The sequence below is a fragment of the Ailuropoda melanoleuca genome, chromosome 10 (assembly GCF_002007445.2).
Source record: "Ailuropoda melanoleuca isolate Jingjing chromosome 10, ASM200744v2, whole genome shotgun sequence".
NCBI lineage: Eukaryota > Metazoa > Chordata > Mammalia > Carnivora > Ursidae > Ailuropoda > Ailuropoda melanoleuca.
Window position 1 is genome coordinate 88,820,166 of NC_048227.1, and position 10,850 is coordinate 88,831,015.

General features: G+C 36.6%; 1 protein-coding gene across 18 annotated transcripts in view; it reads right to left on the bottom strand.

Annotated features, from left to right (window-relative positions):
• PLAGL1 (PLAG1 like zinc finger 1) overlaps positions 1–10,850 on the bottom strand; it is a 111,421-nt gene that overhangs the window by 42,272 nt on the left and 58,299 nt on the right. For 15 of the 18 annotated variants that reach the window (XM_034669231.1, XM_034669238.1, XM_034669232.1 and 12 more), the window contains one exon: positions 8,964–9,000. The exons of the other annotated variants lie outside the window; for them this stretch is intronic. The gene's annotated coding sequence lies outside the window, so the exon portion shown is untranslated. The remainder of the gene's footprint in view (positions 1–8,963; positions 9,001–10,850) is intronic. 18 annotated transcript variants of the gene reach the window in all.

Sequence of the window (10,850 nt, forward strand, 5' to 3'; positions counted from 1 at the left end):
CCTGGGATTGAGCCCTGCATCAGGCTCCTTGCTCAGTGGGGAGTCTGTTTCTCCCTCTCCCTCTGCTCCCCACCCCCGCTCATGCTCTAAAATAAACAATAAAATCTTAGGGGAAAAAAAAAAAAACACACCCTATATTACATTTCAATTTTTCCCATCCTGACCTTTGTGCAACTGTTGTCATATTTTACATGTTATAAACCCCAACTACATTGTTACTATTTTTGGTTAAAACAATCACCTTTTTAAAAAAAAGATTTATATTAAAAAAAAAAACATACATTTACTCAGGAGGTTATTATTTCTGGTGTTCTTTATTTTGATCTAGTATTATTTTCCTTCTTCCTAATGGCTTCCTTTAACATTTCTTATAGTGTGGGTGAAATGGTGGTGAATTCTTTCAGCTTTTGTATGTCTAAAAAAGTATTTTACTATCTTTTTTGAAAGATATTTTTATTAGCTATAGATTTCTAGGTTGACAGTTTTTTCTTTCATTACTTTAAAGAAGTTGCTCCACTCTCTTCTGGACTGCATTGCTTTGGTGAAAAGTCTACTGTCATTCTTTGTTCCTCTAAATTTATAATGTCCTTGTTCTCTGCTTTAAAATCTTTATTACTGGTTTTAAACTATTTGATTGTGATGTACGTTGGTGTAATTTTCTTCATTTATTTGGTACTTGCTGGTATTCATCAAACTTCTAAGATATGAGGACTTGTTGTTTCCATCAAATTTAGCAAACTTTCAGCCATTATTTCTTTAAATATTTATTCTGTTACCTTCCACCTTTGGAGACTCCAATTATACATATATTTGGCTGTTTACAGTTGTCCCATAGCTCACTGATGGGCTGTTTTGGTTTTTCACTGTACGTGTGTGTTTTATTTTGTATAATTTCTATTGCTATAGCATCAAGTTCACAAAGTCTTTCTGCAATGTCTAGTCTGCTGTTATTCCTATCCAGTGTATATTCCATTTCAGATGTTTATATTGCCTCTAAAAGTTCAACTTGGATTTTTTTTTATAGCTTTTGTGTCTCTCCTTAAACTTGCTGCTTTCCTCTACAATCTTGAGCATATGTATGATAAAATAACTGTTTTAATATCTTTGTTTAGTAAACATGTTTACTAAACCTTTAAAAAATCTGTTTACTAAATTTATCTTTATAAATCTATCATCTCTGAGTCTATTTGTATTGAGTGATTTCTTCTCTTCACCACTGAATTTTCCTGTTCCTTGGGAGATCTGGTAAATTTGATTGAATGCTAGATAGTGCATACTTTACCTTGTTAGGTGCTGGATATTTTCTAGTTCTTTAAATATCCTTGAGCTTTGTTCTGGGATGAAGTTAAACTACTAGAAACAATTTGACCTTTAAACCAAGAGCCTGCAAATTGTGGCCCACAGGCCAAATCGGGCCCACAGCCTATTTCTGTAAATGAAGTTTTACTAGAATTTGGCCATCCTCATTCATTTACATATTGTCTATGGCTGCTTTAACATTACACTGGCAGAGCCGAGTAGCTGCAACAGAGATCATATGGCCTGTAAAGCCTAAAATATTTTCTATCTTACTCTTTACAAAATAAAAAATTATTATCATTCTTTAATGGCTTACTCTTAGGTTTTTTGGGTTTTTTTGTGTTTTTTTGTTTTTTTTTTTTTGTTTTTTTTTTTTTAGAAAGGATCAGAGCAACCTTTAGTCTAGGGCTAATTTTTACTCACTACTGAGGCAATACTTTTCCAAGTACTCCATTTTATGCCACTTATATTACAAAGTTTTTCTACTCTGGTGGGACACATTCCTCCCTGACCCGTGATCTACATTTTCCTTCCCCGTGGTTCTTTTCCCAGCCTTGGGTAGTTCTCTTATATGTGTGCACTAATCAGCACTCAGCTGAAGACTCCAGGGGAATGCTCTGATGACATCCAAAGTGTTCTCTTTGTGTAACTCTCTCTTCTCTAGTACACTGTCCTACAAATTCTAGCTGCACCTGCCTCCTTTAATTCCCAATTCTATTACCTCAATTCAGGGTGGCTACTGAGTTGTGCTTGGGTTCCCCTTCTTACTCTGTGGCCTTGGGCACATCATTTGTTTCCTTTCTCTCAGGGTTCACAGTCTTATGCTGCTCATTGCCTGATGTCTGAAAACCTGTTTTATATATTGTACTGGCTTTTTCTGGTTTCACTTTGTTCTTTGGTTGTTTCAGTGGGAGAATGAACCCAGTTCCTGTTACTACACACACTATGGCTGGAAGTCATGGAAGTCCCCCAGTATGAATTCCTAACATTTGCATTAGTGCTTTATATTTACAAGTACTGAAAAGTCTACATTATCTCATTTCATCCTCTCTACATCATTAAGATGTAGAGATTACCTGAAAGTTCAAAAAATGCAAAAAGTGACTTGTCTGGGGTCACATTACAGAGCAGCCCATGTCTCTTAGTCAATTTCTCTTTCCAAAAAAATATATAATTTTTCAAAATCTGGGATAGATAAGATAAATAATAAGAGATGGCTTTCTCTATAAAGTACATTATAAAATAATTTTTTACTAGTATCTCAAATTATAATACTGAGCAATATAGAATTAAAAGGTTGTTACTGAATATTGCTAATGACCAGGTCTATCACCTCAGTTAATCCTTATGATCCTCATAGCTATTATTATTTCAGTCTTATAAAAGACAACCTATGGCTAAGAAACGTTCATTAACTTGCTCACTGTCACATGCTTATTGGCCACACCCATTAAAAAACTTGTGCTCTCCACCATGCTGCCTGCTTCTTAATTTAAAGCTCTTAAAAAGAGAGCTTTTGGAACTAAATTATGATAGAACACTCCAAGTCCTCAGTAATAAAATGGCATTAGGAGCCATTTACTAAAAGTATCAAGATCTATTCATTTTTTTACCAAAGAACTTCTAATCAAACAAGCACTGAAAAAGAAAATGAAAATTCTTAGAAGAAATTTCAAACGTAGTTTTTCTCCTAGTGATACTTCAAACTACATAGATGATTGAGATTTTAGCTGCTTTTTAATCATGTTTAATCTAACTAAAGTTCTCAAATCAAGCATTCAAACTTCCTTATTGAATTATCTGGGAAAGCCTACAACTGACAAAACTCAGCTGAGCTTGAACTCTAGTACTAGAATTTTCTTACCTCTAAGTATTGGAAACATATTCTTAAGAACTTATTATTTTCTGGTAACAAAGTTATACATTCTAACTGTAAGAAATTCTGAAAATACACATTTCTTATTTGAGTTATTCTTAGTATGTTAGTTTCTTGCTAGCCATAAGAAATGAACCTATTATCTTAAGCTTCCAATTACTGTCACTAAACATATATTTATCATTTCTCTAACTACTTATGGAATTGCATTAACTTAATGAGTTTTATAACTGATTTTCAGAACTGTATAGGTCTACCCATCATATTGCCTGTAAGATTTTAGTGCGGGGTGTCTGGATGGCTCAGTTAGTTAAGTGTCTGCCTTTGGCTCAGGTCATAATCTCAGGGTCCTGGGATCAAGCCCCATGTCAGGCTCCCTGCTCAGCAGGGAGTTTGCCTCTCCCTTTTCCTCTGCCTCTCCCTCTGCTCATGCTCGCTCTCTCTTTCTCCTCAAATAAATAAAATCTTTTAAAAAAAAGATTTTAGGGGGCGCCTGGGTGGTGCAGTCGTTAAACGTCTGCCTTCGGTTCCGGCCGTGATCCCGGCGTTCTGGGATCGAGCCCCACATCATGCTCCTTTTCTCTGGGAGCCTGCTTCTTCCTCTCCCACTCCCCTTGCTTGTGTTCCCTCTCTCACTGGCTGTCTCTGTCAAATAAATAAATAAAATCTTTAAAAAAAAAAAAAAGATTTTAGTGTTATCTCATCCTCTAATAACTATGCTTGTTACTTTTCTGTCTCACTGCCAGGCTAGAACTTATACTATCATGCTAGCAGACATCATGTCACTACTCCTGATTTTGATGGAAATGTCTGTGGGCTTTACTATTAATAAATGTGTGAATGGTTCAAAACAAATGTTCTGTATCCATAATAAGTACTACTCCTAAAAGATGACCAGAAATGGGTGTTAAATGTTATTAAATGTCCCAGAGGACTCTTAGTTCGCACTTTTAAAAAAATTATCATACCGTGCATGTATGCATAAGATTCTCAAATATTTTATCATTTTTGTACTCTTAGGGTAAGTCCTATTTGGTCATAGTAGATAGTTCTTTTTAAAACCTTACTTGCAGATTTTTACATTTATTCTCATAACTGACAATCTTTTTAAAATTTTTGTATTGGCCATTATGTTTTAATGAGGGTTATATAAGTCTCTTGAATATATCTACTTTATATTTCTGAGCTGTGGAAGTCATGTAACATGTAAGTAACTATTACATGAACATTAGGAAGAATTCGTCAATCTGACAGGCAAACTAGGTCAAAATAACCTTTAGTGTCTTACACACTGAATTTTTTAAAGTTTATTTACGTAGAACTTTATACAGTATTCACTTAAAATTTTCTTATTCTCTCCTGTATCTGCTCTAATATTCTTTTTGCATTTTTTGGACACCTAGTTTATGGGGAACTTTTGTAAGTGTTCCAAAGGCATTATAGTGTATGGCTATATCTATCTTTTGTCTAATGGTCTTTTAACAGTTAAAAGGACCCATGACAAGATAGGAATTACTTCCTTATTACCACCTCCAGTCAGAAAAATTGAAATCCCATGGAAAACTCCAGTTGGCCCAGCTTGGATCACATGCCCATCCCAGGACTAGAATACCAGAAGGACAAGATACAAAGACTGCCCCAACGTGAGTCACTTACCCATCTTTGTGTTCAGGAGGCAACAAGAGAAAGGCATGTTAGCCACAGTCAGTAATTGCTACACAACCCCTTTCCCCTATTCCACTTTCCTCTTTCTGAATGAAACACACAAAGTTCCCTTCCTTATGGAGTTCATCTTCAAAGGAAGGTAAGACAAACAAAATATATATCAGATAGTGATTCAAAACTAAAGTACTGAAGAGAAAGGGAGTGCTAAGAGGGTAAGGCAAGGAGAAATAGTGGCAATTCAAAACAGCCTTGTCAGGTAAGGCCTACGTGTGATGACAATTTAGCAAAGATCTGAAGGAGGTAAGAAGCAAGCCTTACGGCTTTTTGTGGCAACAATAACTGCAAAAGACTTGGAACGAGAATATTGGCTTGGCTAAAGCAGTGAGTGAGGGGGACCAGTAAAAGGTTAGGTCAGAAGTAATGGCAGCCCATATTAAGTTGATAAACCTCTATAAAGGGGCTTGCACTGGCTCGAATCATTAGACAAGAAAAGTAACATGATCAGAATTAATAGTTTTAAATAATTTATCTGGCTGCGGTTTGAAGAATAGATTATAGGGGAGAAAGTATAAAAGTAGGGAGACCAGTAAGAGGATGGCTATTTTAATAAAAAGGTGATGAAGGTTTGGACCAGTATGATGGAAGAGGTAGTGAAAAGCCATCCTCTTCTGGATTTATCTAAGATAGAGCTGACAGTATTTTCTAACAACTAGATATGTAGCAGGTAAGAAAAAGAAGAAATGATAATGGTGCCAAAGAGTTTAGCCTGGGAAAATGGAGGAAGAGTTACCATTCACAGAGATTAGGAAGACTAAGGAAGAAGAAAGTTTGGTTGAGAGTGGAGAGAAACCTAATTGTGGACATGTTAGGTTTGATATGCCTATCAGACATGTAGCACTTGGATATTTATTTATTTTTATTTTTTTAAAAGATTTTATTTATTTGACAGAGATAGAGACAGCCAGCGAGAGAGGGAACACAAGCAGGGGGAGTGGGAGAGGAAGAAGCAGGCTCATAGGAGAGGAGCCTGATGTGGGGCTCGATCCCATAACGCCGGGATCACGCCCTGAGCCAAAGGCAGACACTTAACGACTGCGCCACCCAGATGCCCCAGCACTTGGATATTTAAATACAGAGTTCAGGAGAGAGATTCATAGTGGAGATATCAATTTAGTAGTTACCAGCATATATGTGTATTAAAGCCATGAAACGGAACCAGCTTAGCTAGGGAGTGAATGTAGGCAGAGAAACAGTGCAGGAGCTGCCCTGGGTCACCCAGTGTTTGGAAGTCAGGGCAATGAAGAGGTATTTGCACAAAAGAAAAGACTGATATAAGTGGACATGGTAACTAAAGGCAGCTGGGAAAGTGTGGAGACTCAGAACACTAAGGAGGAGTGTGACTGACTGGGTCAATTCTACTGACAGGTCCGGTAAGATGAGGCCTGAGAACTGTCAGATTTGCAACATGGAGGTCATTGGTGACACTCAAGGCAGTTTGGGTACAATGGTGAGAATCAAGGCTGACTGAAATGGGATCAAGATAGACTGGACAGAAAGACAGAAAAATTTTGTAAAAGGAAATGGAAATGAGATGAATTGGTAAATAGTAGGAATGGGAGTTAAATAATTAAGTAAAGGAAGGGGGAAAAATAATTAAGTAAAGGAAGGGGGAAATCCCTAATCCAGGGAAGAGAAGGAACAACTGCTATAGCAATATCCTTGAGTAGGGGAAAGGAAATAGAATCTAAGAACATAAGTATAAGAGTAAGCTTTAGGATTCGATGTGGGCAGTTCACCCAGGGAGGAAGAAGAGAAGGCAGAATGTAAGGTACAGGTGCAGGTGGTTGGGTAGGTGTTATGATGGTTGCTTGTGGACATTTTCTTTTGGGTATTTCTATTTTATCAGTGAAAAAGAAAACAGGGTCAGCAGGTGAAAGGGAGAATAGGAGAAGAGGAACTGGAAGTTTATAGAGAAATAGGTTTAAAACGTTTTCCTAGGAATTAATTGTCCAAATTGCCAGAACATACCAGGGGCCCCCTGAGATTAGTTATCAAAATAGTTAAAGTAAGACTAGTGAGCCTGGCTAGGTAGTTTTCTCCAGCTGTGTTCAGCTGGCCAGCTACAGGCATGGAAGAGACAGACTGTGTCTTTGGGATTTAGAGCTAAGGACAACAAAACAAGAAGGAGGGATAAGAGAGAGGGATAAATGGGTGATTTTAATGATAGGGTAGAAGCTATTTACATCGAGTAGGGAACTGTCCAGGTGGAGTTAAAAAATTGTTGGTGGGAGTGGGCACTGTTGGAGAATGGGATGCTTAAAGTCAAGATCATGGAGGGAAATGGTTATTGCTAATGACTAAGTCCACAATGTGACCATGGGAAGACATGGCTGAAGTAGTTTGGGAAACAAGATCATTGAAAGAGAGGAAGCTAAGGAAGTGAGAAATCACGGTACTGGAAGGACCCCAAGGTGGCCATAAAATCACCAAGATTAGGACACATTAGTCTTGGGGAGGAGGACAGTGAGCCAGGAGCTAAATCTTCAAGAAATAAAGTGGGAATTAGTGATGTGGGAATTAGTAGGTGACTACAACAAGGAAGAACACATTTTTACTTTCAAGATAAAAAGCTGTTTTATAACTAATAATTATTAATGCTTAATTGCATGTCAACTGTTTTAAGATACTTCACAGTCTTTTTATGTTATACGTCTACCATTCTAACTCAAATGTCCTTATTTTCTTTTGCCATCATTGTGAAAAATGTACAAGAGATTCTGTCATTTTCACCAATTTCCTAAATTTTAAAGCACTATTTCCCCAAAAATGTTTCATGGAGCATCAGTCTTATGGCATATTTGATGACATTGGGGTTATATTGGGAAATACTTTTGAGAAACACCACAGACCATAGGCTCTCTTAGATAATCAGTTGTTGGACATAAGTCTAATTTTAACTCAGCTTCCCCCCCCCCCCGCCAATTTACATGACCATAGGTCCCTTTCCCATTTAACATCAGTTAACATCCAAAGGAATGAGTATTCCAAGACATATACTTTGGGGAAGACTGTATTAGAGGTGTCCTCCTAGTGGCCTCAAAATGGGTGAAACAAAACCAAATGATTTGATTCAAACTGATTTAGACACTGTCAGAGAATGCAAATTCCCCAAGTGTTACTTTGTAACGATATTATCCTCCATTGCTAACACGATGAAAAACAAAGCCATCTTCAGACAATGTTTCTCAAAGATGTCCTTAAAATTAGTTTAGCATATTTCAGTTCTTCATCAAAATGACAACATACCTAAATCAAAACCAGTGACTGCACATTATGGTTCACAACCTTCTTTTTTCCGTACTGGCAACACAGTCTCTTTTCTAAGAAACTGGCCAAGGAAAACCCACTTAATAATCTAATACATTTTCAGTGACATAGTGAATACTTTATTTTCTCAGGTTAAAAATGTTTATCCAAATTTTCCTACTTCAAATGTCTGCATTTCATGGAATTAAAAAAAAAAACCTACCTATTATTATGACAGGAGTCCTAATTTTTTTTTTCAATATACAACAAAGAAAAAGTTGCAAAATAGCAAGATAGCTACTTCAAATGATAAAATGGGAATAAAGTTAAATTCTCCCGGTCTGGAATCCTGCCCTCATTTCATCTAATTGCCAGATTTTCACATGTAAATGAAGCATAAGTCATTTTATCTCACTAGTCAAACCACTTACACCAGTGGCTTTCTCCCAGGGTGTTGCGACCCTCTTATCAGCCACAAGGCTGTTCTGTGTGAAGACGGTGATGTCCAACAGGATGGATGTGTATACAACCTCAGCTCCACAGACGGCACTTCACTCCTGCTAATCATAACCCAGGTAGGAAGTCACTCCAAAGAAACAGATGGCACTAGCCTAAGACATGTAACTCCAACCTCCTCAAAATAACTATCACCTAACGATATCAGAAAAAGTGAAACAGACCTTAAAATAATGTAAGAACCAAATAATAGAATTTTGCTCCAATTTTTGCTCCAGGTTCTCTAGAAAAGTACTCTTACATAATTAGAAAATACAAAATGTTGGGGGTGGAGAATAAAAAAATTAAAATGTCAACTTACAAAGCCAATGAGGACTTATCAACGAGGCAGAAACAACCTATAAACAAAAATGAAAACAAAATCATTTAATGGTTTTATATAATAGTTGCACATGCATTTTTTTAAGTTTACTGCAATAACTATAGATTCATACATGATGTTGAGAGATCTTGAGTACCCTTTACTGTTTCCCCCAGTGATAACTTTTCACAAAACTAAAGTAGAATATCACAATAAATATATTTATATTACTATAATCCACTGGTCCTTTGAGATTTCCCAGTTTCGTTATGCTTGTTTGTGTATGTTTTTAGTTCTACAGAACTTTATTACCTGTAGGCTCACGTATCTACCACCAGAGTCAAGATAGCAAACAGTTCTATCACAAGGATCCCTCAATGTTGCCTTTTTATAAGCACCCCACAACCTACCTCCCCACAACCCTCTTCTGTTCCTAACCTCTTATACATCTATTTTTACATAAACAGCAACTTCCATTTGTGAGCAATAAGTATTTTACTCATTGGGCATAAAAGACCACTACCTAGTATATGTCAAATCATGAATAAAGAATTCCATTTTTCTGTTTTAAAGAATATGTTTTAGTTAAAGGAAAAAAGTCTCTGGAGAGAATTTTTTTCCTCATTGTTATAACAAGCTATTCACTTCCGAAGTCAAAAGGTAAGTTAAGAGCATTGTCTGAACTCAGATTCCGTATTTTCAACATACATTTTTAAAAGACTTCATTCTTTTAGAGCAGTTTTAGGTTTACAGCAAAATTGAGGGGAAGATGTTTTCAGTTTCAGATTCCATTTGTTCAACTACTGGTATATAGGAAAGCAACCGACTGTCATAATTAGCCTTATATCCTGGAACCTTGCTATTATTAAGTAGTTCCAGGTTTTTTGTCTGTCGGTTCTTTTGGATTTTCTACACAGATGATCGTATCATGTGCACAAAGACAGTTTTATTTCTTCCTTCCCGAACTGTATACCTTTTATTTCCTTGTCTTACTGCATTAGCTAGGAATTCTAGTACATTGTTGAAAAGGAACGAGAGACCATCTTGCCTTGTTTCTGATCTTAATGGAAAAGCCTTTACTTTCTCACCATAAACTATAACATTAGCTGTAGGCTTTTGTAGATATTCTTTATCAAGTTGAGAAAGTTCCCCTCTATTTCTAGTTTACTGAAAGTTTCTTTTTAAATCATGAATGGGTGTTGGATCATATCAAATGCTTTTTATGCAACTATTAATACAATCATCTGATTTTTCCTTTTTTTGTTTTGTTTTATTTATTTATTTAACAGAGAGACAGCCAGCAAGAGAGGGAACACAAGCAGGGAGAGTGGGAGAGGAAGCAGGCTCCCAGTGGAGGAACCTGATGTGGGGCTTGATCCCAGGACTCTGGGATCACGCCCTGAGTCGAAGGCAGATGCTTAACGACTGAGCCACCCAGGCACCCCCATCTGATTTTTCCTCTTTAGCCTATTGATGTGATAGATTTCACTGCTTTTTTTGAATGTTGAACCAACTTTGCATACTTGTGATAATCCCCTTTTGGTCATAGTGTAGAATTCTTTCTACAGACTGTTGGATTTTATTTGCTAATATTTCATGAGGAATTTTGAATCTGTGCTCATGAGATACTGATTTGTAGTTTTGTGTTGTTTTTTTTTTAATGTCCTTTTCTGGTTTTGATATTAGGGTAATGCTGGCCTCACCAAATAAGTTAGGGAGTATTCCCTCTGCTTCTATCCTCTGAAAGTGATTATAAAGAACTGGCATAATTTCTTCCTTAAATGTTTGGCAGAATTCACCAGTAAACCCACCTGGACATGGTGCTTTTGGTTTTGAAAGGCAATTAATTATTTGATATCTTCAATAGATATAGGCATGGGCATTGAG